Raw genomic sequence first — 12,615 nt, 5'->3', positions numbered from 1 at the left:
CCAAAAAGGGCCAATTATGGGACTGGGGGAGAACAGAACAGGATGCTTTTCAACAGGCGAAACAGGCGGTTAAACAAGCCCAGGCACTGGGTATATTTGATCCTACCCTTCCAGCTGAGCTAGATGTTCACGTAACTCAAGATGGCTTTGGCTGGGGCCTGTGGCAACGTCAGAGTTCTGTTCGGACCCCCATTGGATTTTGGTCTCAGGTGTGGCATGGAGCAGAGGAAAGATATAGTATGATTGAAAAACAGTTATTGGCTGCCTATTCCGCATTACAAGCGGTAGAGCCAATAACCCAAACGGCCGAAGTTATAGTCAAGACTACATTGCCAATCCAGGGGTGGGTAAGAGATCTGACCCACCTTCCTAAGACGGGGGTGGCCCAGGCGCAGACGGTGGCACGATGGGTTGCCTATCTCAGTCAGAGGAGTAGTCTATCTTCCTCACCGTTGAAAGAAGAGCTTCAGAAGATTCTTGGCCCAGTAACGTATCATAGTGATGCACCAAAACAAACTTCGGTTGCTCCACCACAGAAGAGTCCCGTCCAGGAAGGAAAATATCCTATTCCTGAAGATGCCTGGTACACGGATGGGTCCAGCAAGGGCAACCCAAGTAAGTGGAGAGCAGTAGCGTACCATCCTGCCACAGACACAATCTGGTTCGAAGAGGGGGATGGTCAAAGCAGCCAGTGGGCAGAGCTGCGGGCAGTGTGGATGGTTATAACCAAAGAACCTGGTGATGGTATCCTGAATATTTGCACAGATAGTTGGGCTGTGTATCGGGGGCTCACTCTTTGGATCGCACAGTGGGCCACCCAGGATTGGACTATCCACTCCCGACCGATCTGGGGCAAAGATATGTGGTTAGACATATGGAATACAGTCAAACACAGAACTGTGTGTGTCTACCATGTTTCTGGTCATCAACCCCTACAGTCACCAGGAAATGATGAAGCCGACACACTGGCCCGAGTTAGATGGGTTGAGAACTCTCCATCTGAGAATATCGCTTACTGGCTACATCAAAAGCTGCGGCATGCTGGGCAGAAGACCATGTGGGCAGCCGCTAAAGCGTGGGGACTGCCCGTACAACTATCGGACATCGCTCAAGCATGCCGAGACTGTGACGCCTGCTCTAAGATAAGACCGAGGTCGTTGCCTGAAACTACAGCCCATCTTGCTAGAGGACACAATCCTCTACAGAGGTGGCAGGTTGATTATATTGGGCCTCTCCCTCGGTCTGAGGGGGCGAGATATGCCCTAACCTGTGTCGACACCGCGAGTGGGCTAATGCAGGCCTATCCAGTACCAAAAGCCAACCAGGCATACACTATAAAGGCACTCACAAGGTTGATGGCTGCCTACGGGACACCGCAAGTCATCGAGAGTGACCAAGGAAGTCATTTCACGGGTGCAGTGATACAACGCTGGGCAGAAGAAAATAATATTGAGTGGCGATTCCACCTGCCATATAATCCAACGGGGGCAGGCCTTATCGAACGTTACAATGGTATTCTCAAGGCTGCCCTGAAGACAGACTCTCAGTCCCTGCAGGGGTGGACAAAGAGACTCCATGAGACCCTGCGGGACCTGAATGAAAGACCTAGAGATGGCAGACCCAGTGCCTTGAAAATGTTACAAACAATATGGGCCTCCCCACTTAGGATCCAAATTACGGGCACCGATAATGAAGTGAAACCTCAGATTGGCAATGAGAACAACCTTCTGCTCCCTGCCCCTGAGGACCTAGAACCAGGTACCAATAGAATAAAATGGCCCTGGAAGGTGCAGGTAGGACCACGATGGTGCGGCCTACTTGCACCTTGGGGGAGATTATTGGAGGTGGGGGGTTCGGTAGCTCCTCCGGTTATAGGTACATGGCCTACTGAAATAATGGTTAACACTCCAGTCTTCATTGCTAAGGGGACCCCTATCATGTCTCTGTGGCAGATCAGGACACCCCCTTTGGTGCCTGATATAGTCGTACAGCCACAGACATCGGGTCAAAGGGTTTGGTACAGGCGACCAGGGCGTGCCCCTGTACAAGCTGAAGTGTTAACCCAAGACAGGAATACGGCCTGTATCTTGCCCTGGAAAGCGGATCTTCCCCTCTTGGTACCGCTAAAACACTTGTATTACTCCCCATAAGTCTATGAATCACCAGAAGGAATCAAAACAATACTGCAGTGTTCCAGAGTTGTTATAAGACCATGTGAAGCATCTGGTGATGGTCTAACCGGGACTGATGACACGTAAGATGGACCTGCACTGTATGATTACATGCTTCCAGTAGATACCACCGAGCACTGGCCCAAAGAAGAGTTCGACGGATGCGCCGATCATCACTCATATCAGATTACATCAGCATGCGTTGCGACGGGCAATTATGTAAGCGTCGCGATGTATTGGGTCTCTGTATCAAGGGGAACTCACCTTATGGTTACTTGATCAGTGGTTCATGTCGTGAAGGGGTGGAGTGTATGGGAACTGCTGAATCACGGCCTGAACCACTGATTGGTCACCTGAGGTGAGCACCAAGTCAGCCATGGGGGCACAGGTGAAGGTGATATACCTGTGTGGGTGGAAGGGGTGGAGCCTAGTTCCTCCTCTCTCAAACCCCATTTAAGGGCTGACCACCACCAGGGAAGGATCTCTTCTTGGAGATCCCTCCCATGTGGAGTCCTCTGCGAGCCTTGTCATCTTAAAGGTGAGCCATCTTCTCTTTTGTATTACCTGTATAACTGTTTGTATAGAACTACTTAAAATATACCATCTTCTATACTATTCCCTGGTGGAGTATCGTCATTAGGAGTTATTTACTCTACACCATCCCACTTCCACAAAGAAAAGAAATGATGGCTCTGCTGTGGCAGGTGGTGGCCTTCTCACATAAACTGCAGATCACACTAAAAACCATAGGCAGTTATCAGCAGAAAGGACAGGTCTCCCATCACTAAAACAGCTTTCAAAATGGATATGGTTTCTTTTGTTTGAAAGAGTGCTAAAAACTGGATAAAAAGAGTCAAAATGTAAAAAGTTTGCATTTCTGAATTACTAAGTTGCTTTAGTAATTACTAATTACTTTAGTAATTTTCTTTACTTCTTTATGAGTTCATAAAAAGCCACAAAGAGGGAAGGAGCTCAGGCCTCCACGAGGTCTCCCCTCAGCTCCTCTCTCTGGGCTGAGTGGTGGCTCCTTTGGGAAAGAGGCTCCTCCAAATGGCTCCTTTAGGGATGACACAGGAGTTGCCTCTTTTCTGGAGAGGCCATGGCGTGTCTGACTGAAAGCAGAGTGTTTTGGAGCAGAAACTTCAATGTAACCTAGGTGGAATACACCTGGTGAAGCTCTGCCTGTCTTGTGGCGAGAACACTCCGTTAAACCTTCCATTAAGTAAAATTGTTTGCCAATTTTATAAGAGATGCTTCCTCTAAGCAGGAAGTGGCTTTTCTCAGTGTTTGATGTTTGTGGCAGTGTTTTGCAGCTGGTATCTGTGTCAGGGCAACGTTTGGCCAGCACAATATGAAGACAGCAGAAATCTTCAGTCACAATGGGTCCTGTGTCCAAGTGGGGCAAAGGACGTTACACTTGGAAACACAGTGTGGTTTTTAGTTACATTAATGAAAAATGATCCCAATTTTGGATAAAAATAAAACCAAAACAGTAGGAATAAGTTTTTGGGTTTTTGCAATGTTATTAATACATAAAGACATTAATATTTAAGGCTGCTGTATATATAAAGCATCTGTAACTAGAGATGGCATGGACATGCAATCAGATCTCAGCCTTAGTTCCTCATACAAGTGAAATGCTGTGGCAATATATTTATAATAAGTTTGAAAAGTTGCTTTGTATTTTAAATTAACAATAGTTGCTAACCTATTTGTGCACAAAAATGTACAGAATCATTATACTTTCTTGGGAAGAAAATAGGGAACAAGGCCTGCTTTTTTTTTTTTCCTAGAAAAACCCACCCTCATCCCTGCAGGTAGAAAGCAATTTCTTTCTTTTTTGACCTTTCTCTTGAAAGGAGCAATAATAGTGTTTCAGTTATGCCTGTGAACAGCAGTGTGATGTGTCCCCAAAAGGTAATAGGTGCACAGTTCGATATGTTTCTGCAGCTCTGCGTTCAGTAACAAGGATAGAGGTGGCTGCTTATTTAGAAATTCTCTAAACTGAGTCCTTACACCTGTTGCATTCCATTTGCGTGTTACTCTCTTACATCTGAATATTGGAGGTGCGTCTCTGAGAAGACACAATAGACATCAGTAATGACTGGGTACTGCTATATCCGTCTGTGGTTCTGAATTTTGAATTAACAGTGGAAGTCTGTTCAATAAGCTCAGGTGAATTTCTGCTAATAGTAAGTTGTCACTGTAAGGAAGAAATCAGGACAGACAGTTCAGGAAACTGCCTATGATTTTCAGGCACTTTATTCTCAGGCAGATAAATGCTACTTACAGTGAGCTAATCCTGACTCCCTGACCCATGTTACTGGTGTCAGTGCACTCCTCAGGCTACCAAACAACAGTCTTAGTGAATAAGAGGGCAGGGTTTGTCCTCCCTGTTTGGGCGAATGGATGCCCGTGTGTAGGAGAACTTATTAAACATCCCAGATAGGTGTTGAAAATTGCCCTCAGTACTGGCTGTTTTGCACAACCTCCGTGATTTTCAAAGGTGTTTTCAGAATTAAGGGTTATTTTTATTTATTATTCTAATTCTTTTCTATGAGGGCTGCTCCAAAATTAATACCTCCTATTTTATTATGTTGGCCCATGACTTCCTAGGCAGATTTTGGTGGGATGGCAGTAGAGGCTGAACTTTCCCACCAATATTCCATTATGTTTTGCTGCTATGTGACAGATGACAGCAGAGGGGCAGTCTGACAAAATGGTGTCTGACGTGAAAGGGAGTATGAAGCAAAGGTGTATCACTGAGTCACTCAATGTGGAAAAAAAAGGCACCCACTCACATCCATCAATGCTTGCTGAAGATTTTTGGAGACCTAACAGTTGATGTGAGCACAGTGAGGTGGTGGGTGGTGCATTTCAGCAGTGGTGATTGCAACAGTGGGTCACTTCCACTGGTGCAGATTTCTATGAGTGCAGCATGCAGCTCTTGTTCATCACTAGAAAAAATGCATGGCTATTGGTGGTGATTATGTTGTAAACTAGTGTTTTGTAGCTGAGAATTCGCTCTCAGCTAGTGTTATTGTGCTCCCTGTGTCTGTTGTAGTTTCCATGAAAATAAATAGGAGGCATTTCTCTCAGAGCAACCTACATAATTTCCTAGAAAACCTTTTGTTGGTGTTTATAATAATTTTCATAGCTCCGTCTTTCTCTGTTGTCTTTGTGTATGACTTGGTTTGGATCAATATTTGCTTTACAAAACCTTCCAGTAGGGCCTCAGAGAAGGAAGCCATTGCCACTGGTCACCCCAAACTGCTGTATAGCACTCAAGGCTTCACGAATATGACCAGAAAAGCTACCCATAATCCCATAGAAAACAAACACTACATAGAGAATTGCTGAGTGGAAATAGTCAAGAAAGGGGACTAGTGCAGACAAAACAGCCCATGATTCCTTACAGTCTCTACATGTCATTAAAAATAATGACATTTTGCACAGATAAACTTCCCAGCATAATGAAGGGTTTTAGAGCCCCAGCATTACTGCTCATTTTCATGAGCAGGAATCTCCTAATTAATAATTTCCTTGTGCCTACTTGAATTTCAGCCTCTTTCAGGCCTCTCACTGCATGAAAGACATAGAGGCTCTTGAAGCGTGTCCAGAGAAGGGCAACAAAGCCATGAGGGGTCTGGAGCACAAACCTTGTGAGGAACAGCTGAGGGAGCTGGGATTGTCTGGAGAAGAGGAGGCTCGGTAGAAATTATTGCTCTCTGTAACTAGCTGAAGGGAGGTTGTAGGGAGCTCAGGGTTGACCTCTTCTCTCATGTAACTAGTGACAGGACTAGATGGAATGGCTTCAGGTTGTGTAAGGAGAGATTCAGACTGGCTGCTAGGAAATACTTCTCCAAAAGAGTGATCAGGCACTGGAATGGGCTGCCCAGGGAGGTGATGGAGTCACCGACACTGGAGGTATTCAAGGAACATTTAGATATTGTGTTGAGGACCATGGTTTAGTGAGAACTATTGGTGATGGGTGGACAATTGGACTGGATGACCTTGTAGGCACAACATTGATGATTCTATGACTATGATTCAGACATAACACGTCTGAATGTCACTAGAGAATGAATCTGGCCTGACTGCAATACAAATTTCTTTAACAAACTCATCACACCAATAATCTGCTATTGAATTCTATAGATCTCAAATTTATCTGACTACGAGGCACCGTGGATGCTTCATGTTTTCCACGGAGTACTCCAGACCACACAGAATCAGTCTTTCTGTACACTGTTATTTCATGGCAAGTATTATTATGGAATCTATTCCAGTATGGTAAAGCTCTCTTGTAGGCATTACTTTGCACGCCGACCCCTCTGAGACATTTACAGTAGGAGACAATTGAAGCAAATAGGACTGCAGCTGACAATGCTGTATGAATAAATTGCTTCTTCCTGTGAATGTGGTTAAACACTGGAACAAGTTAATCAGATAATGGAAAGTCTTCATCCCTGAAGATGCACAATACCCAACTCTGCATGGCCCTAAGCACCTTGCTATCACTGACTTTGCTCTGAGCATAGTAGTTGGACTCCATGTTCTTCGAAAGTACATACCCACCTCAGCAATTCTGTGATCTTGTAATATTTTAAAGAACATCAAATATGACATAAAAACTATGTCTTTTATGAACCTTGTTTGAATATGCAGAATTTCCAGTCTTCGGTGGAAGTTCTTTAAATCAGTGAGTACTCATTTCAGATCAATCTTTTTACATGTTCATAAAGTCAACACTGCTATGTGAGCACCATAAAGGAATGGTCATCTCCAAGAATCAGTACGTGAATTAGATGGAAATTCTACTTATGTGGTTCATCTCTGCTCTAAAATGTGATGCTGTCCTGCTGAGGGCACAGTAGACAAACATACTTCAGACTACACCCATTTGCACTGCAGCTGTCCTTCCTTCATCACACGGTTAATCAGTTAATTCACTGTAACTGGATAGAGGTGAAACTGCTGTATTATCAGGTTGATCCAGACTTTTGTTGGTAGCTCTGAAATAGTAATTCTACAAATAACGTGACAGTTAAGTCTACAGCCTCGCTGAGTGCTCTTACGCTTTGCTTATTGATTCTGAGGAACAACAATGTTCATTTGCAACTGGCACATTGAGGACTACTTCTGTGCGTTCACTGTCATTTAACCTCAGGGAGAAGCCATTTTTCTTTTCCCAGAGTATTACTGATGCCTTCTATTAGATTTTATCCATGGTAGACATTGTGTTCCCACTTGTTATTGTTTTTTGAGTTACACTGTGTTCTTGTATTCTCAGGTGATTGCTTAAATGTGCTTGGTGTAAAACACACTGCAACCCATCTACGATTTTGCTGCAGGCTGTGAAGGGTAGACCTACACTTTCATTTTATTAGGTTGTGTGGATTTATGTGAGAATAAAAAAAAAGCCTCATACATTACAAATTCTTCTTAGAGTGTATTCAAGTAATCATTTTGGGTTCTCTGTTTGAATTTACTTATGTCAACAAAGTACAGTACCTATGAGAATTCAGCTTTAAGAGAAGAAGGTAAGTGTATATATTTACTATTATTTTTGAATTTGTTGGAAAAGAAGCATGTACTTGCATTTGAGCACAGCCTGTGCTCACACAGGTAACTAAAATCATCTAAGATACTCTGAGGCATTTGTATAACGGTGGCAGGTGTGTAAGGTACATAGGAGGATGCAACAAGAAGCCAAGCTGGGTCCTGTGTTAGGTTAAACATTTGTTATTTTCAGAGTGTCACGAACTCCTACTCTTCAAATACACTGATTAATATTCCTTTTGGCTGTTAAAATATGGCACCTCTTTTTCTGGGGTCTCACAGTTTCTCTGTTACTAGCTCCTTTCTTGCCCTGAGATCTGACTTTGCAGAATCTCTAGTGCTAGGAACAGGTCCACTGCTCTTGGGTGCAAATTTCCTCAACCACTGACTCATAACTGTCTAAGAATTTTTAAAGGGATCATAACTGCTAGAGGGAATGTTTTTAATTGTTTTTGAGAAGTTCTGTTCCTGAGACAAAACAGAGACTGCTAGAGACATTTTGTGCCAGCCTTTTTTTTTTTCCTGTTGGACAGCTGGAGCATAAGGAAGTAGCATTTAGGCATGCTCATATTGTTATGCTATGGATAGAGCGCTTTCAGCTGGGGTGTAGACTGGACTTAAAATGAGTTAGAAAAGCAGAGTGAAAAAGATAAAACAATAATTTAGTTTCTAATTATAATAGCAAGCTAAACAGTATCTCCATGGGTTGCATAAACATTTGTTTAGATATTCCCTGAGAGTTGTTTCCTGATAAAGTGTATTTTCTGCTAAGTTAATTATAAGTTAGGAAGATCATAATTGAATCAAAGGAGAGCTCTAGCCATGTTTGACAAGTCGATAACCATTCCACTATGGGTATGGTATGTTTGATAAGTCAATAGTAATTTTAATCAGAGTAACAATTGGGATGGAAGAGAGGAAAATGCAAACTAATTATACACTTTTAGTCTAAAAATAAAACTGGGGGAATTGCACCATTTTGTTAAAACAATTTATCTGTAAGGGGTTATTCTTGTCATAATTAGCTGTTCTTCTAATGAAGTCAGTGAATATGTTGTGACTGAACTGAGGGAAACAATATATTAATAAAAGATGAATTGTCTTCTGTGTAGCTAACCAATTAGCATTTAATCCATACCCTAGGATTAATTGGGATGTGAAAAACTGGCAGAAATCTGTACAGAACTGCAATATTTCATGTCAGGACTTCTTGTGGTATTTTGTTGTTGGTAGTTTTGTTTGTTTTTTAAAAATACAATAAGATAATCTTCTAATATATGAATTTGTATATGTGTATGTGTATGTCTGTAATATACATATACATATACGCACACTCAGGCATATATATGTATGTCATATCTCAGACTCTTTCAAGGCATTCAGAGATACCAGGTGTAACAGTAAGAGCTGTGGTATGAAAACACTAGCCAATTAGATGCTCACTTTTCAAGTACAGATATTTCTAATAATACAGCAAAATAGTAGTATTTTATATGTTTCCTCTGCCAAAAACTGTTACCTTGCAGACAACACTGTAATTTTTTAAGAGGCCTAGTTCTTAGTCAGAAGTGTTTTTCTGTGGTATATGCCAGAAAAAGATAAGGATTGATAAACTCCAGGATGCAGTCACATTGTCCTTGAATCCTGTCAGTGTAATTGCACCTTCAATTTTATCTCTTCTTGCAGAGAAAAAGACCTCTACTAATGTCAAAGAAATAGTGAAACATTCCTGATAATTATCACTGTAAAATGAGTAGAGTTTTAGCTGTGGCCAGCGCAGGACACCATGCCTTCATTTGATGGAACTTCCTTGAATATTATTTTCAATGGAGACGTACTGAGTTTGCACAAATTCCTGCAAATTAAAACAGAGTATTGGTATACTTTATTAATATTAGCGTATGTATTAAAATAGAACAGTAGAGTTTGGGATGACACTGTTGTTGCAAATAGAAAAGTAGTTAGGGAACATTAAAATCACAGAATCATTTGAGCTGGAAAGGACTCTCAAAAGCTGTTTAGTCCAACTCCCCTGCAGTGAACCTGGACTCCTACAGCTAGATCAGGTGCTCAGATCCCCACCCAGCCTGACCTTGAGTGTCTCCAGGGATGAGGGATCACCACCACTCTGGGTACCATAAAACAATAGTAGTTAGAATCATGGCATAATGTAAGGTATTTTCAAAGTACTATTTATATTTATTTAGTAAAGTCTATACTGCTTTTGTTTACTAGAGGAAGCACAGGCAACCAAAATATAATCACTGAAGCATAAACTAAATCCATGGTAGGTTTTCCTGTTCTTATTGCCTGAAGGTTGTTGAACAACCCAAAGTAAGGCCCAGAGTCACCATCTGGTTCTCCCAGATGAACGAGTTATTCTATGCCAGCTGAGCTATGGTAACTACCTACATGTGGGTGGCCAATGCAAACTAATATGGTTTATATCAGCTACCCTCAATATGGTCTCAAGAGTGCATTATATATGTCCAGGCTGAGCACACTTCCCTGGGACAGCAAATCATTCAGCTGTATTGACCTGGTTGTGTGCTTGAAAGGATCAGACAGTGTCATCAAATGAGTCTTGCAGTGATCATTCAAGACACAACCAGCCTGAACTATCTGACTTGGTCGATGGCAGTGCTTGTCGTTCCTTCAGCAGAGCTGTGCAAACTAGCAGTAGATCCACATCTCTCTGTCCTGCTGCCTTTAGATGCCAATAAAGCCAAAACTGTATGGACACAGCATTCAGGAGGTGGAAACAGTCCTGCAAAAACCCATTTCAGCAGGCTTCTGTAGAAGGCATCTATAAACTGGCACAGGCAAAGGCCGCCCAGAGAAGCTGTGGATGTCCCACCCCTGGAGTTACTCAATGCCAGGTTGGAAGGGGCCATGGAGAGGAGTTAGGAGATCTGGATACTTCAGTACGTGCTACATATTAACTTAGAAAAAATAATTTCTCTAAAGGCGTGGAGCCTCCAGCGTGCTCAGTCCACATCTGAACACCTCACTGAACACCTCACCTAACACCGCACTTGTGGCCCTACTGCCACTCAATGGTGACGTTGATTCAGCCTATGAGAATCTTCTTGTACCAGGGCATTGCTGGGGCCAAGAATCTTGGCAGGTTCAAAGAACTGGAACCTTAAATAATGTGATTATTCAGTTATTATAGATAATGCCAACAAAAACTTTGGAAAGGAGGTAAAGCCTCATGCTTCTGGGTGTAGGCCAATCTCTAACTAAACTTACTAATAGCATAAGACCATAGGGCTGATTACCTAGTTAATATCTGCTCACAGCTGGATTTTATGTACTGGTCTCTGAGTACTGACATATCGAAGAAGGATAAAAGTTATGATTGTAATTTCAACCTCATCCAAATCACCAATTTCTTCATTTTCTATATTGCTAACCTCTTTGACCCTGTTCTTTCATAGCATGTAAACTCTGTAGCTTTAGAGAAGAATTGCAAGGCCTTGGAAATGCTTGGCCATCAGATCTCTCTCAAAATGGCAGTGCTAGGAAGTTAGATTCACATCCTGCACTATATCAGATAGCAGTGATAATACTATGGATCATACAAAGGCAGTAGCTGGTCGAAGTGAACTGATCTGAGTCTCAAATTGCAACCTCTAATGATGTCCATAGCTAAGAAGGATAACCCTTATAATTTTCTCTCCAAACAGAAGTACAGATTTATTTTTTTTAATGAGATTTTGGCTTACTGAAAAAAAAAAAAGTATTTGAATAAAAACAAGGTTTCAAGAAAAAAATAAAACTTTTTTTTTCCTCCTCAGATTACAGTTTTTGGCATACATGTGTATATACAAAATGTTAAGTTTGAGTTTAGAGGCCGATTATAAAACATTACATAACTTAAATGTTCCTAATGGTACTCACAACTCTTTTCTAGTAAAATCCAGCTTTTTGGATAGGTGACAAATTCCCATTGCCATTTCAGTACATATTTGGATGAGAACTCCATTAAATAGTATTTCAGTAAGTGCAGAATATGTTTTCATCTTCTCAGTGTCATCAACAATGTAAAAATCATTCACGGATGAGTTTCATGCAATAATAAAATTTGGGGGGGGGGGTTGCTATCAAAACTGTTGAAAGATCAAATGCCTTTAGGCAACAGATGAGGGTTGCTAGCAAAACTGCCTAATTGAAACCGTCACTGCAATTTTCACTTAAAAGATTGGGTCAATCATGCCACTGGAATGATTTACTCTTTTTTTTTTTTTAATTGCTTGCAAATTTAATATAACTGAATTTGGAAAACAGAGAACCGTTGAGATACTGGATATTGGCATTCATATGCTCTAATGCTGTTATGCTTTTATAACTTCTGATTATAGGAGTCATGGGATAAATCTTCTGGATTTTTTGCGTTTTAGATTCCTGTAGCATGAAAAAAACAACCAAAAACCTACAAAGCATGAGCTTTGTGCTGCATTCAGCCAATGTGAGCATGAAGATACAGACAGATAATCACAAATTATTATGTTAATGGCATTTTAAAATATTTATCTATTATAATTAAATTCATACTGCCCTCCTAGTGCGTGCACACGTAAAGATGCTTTATATTGTTGCAACTGCCACTTCTAGTGGTACAAGTGCATTAACACTGACATACGTTGACTAAAAACAAATAACATCTCAAGTTGGAGCCACCCAGATTTAACTTTTACACTGTCATGGAAGCATGACATCCCGCAAGGAGATTTCTGCCTTGTTGCAGTCACTGGCATTTTAAACATGTCTAGAAATGAGGAAGGGTATTTAATTATCACTAAGAAGACAGTGATTAAAAGGAAAAAAGCTAGAGCACAATAGAAACACTCCTAATGAGGAGTGAAGTGGGAAGCAGGAC

The sequence above is a fragment of the Cyrtonyx montezumae genome, unplaced genomic scaffold, assembly GCF_038088225.1.
Source record: "Cyrtonyx montezumae isolate F1298 unplaced genomic scaffold, pur_monq_1.0 scaffold_12, whole genome shotgun sequence".
Taxonomy (NCBI): Eukaryota; Metazoa; Chordata; class Aves; order Galliformes; family Odontophoridae; genus Cyrtonyx; species Cyrtonyx montezumae.
The sequence above is the reverse complement of the archived record's forward strand: the minus strand, read 5'-3'. Positions refer to the sequence as shown.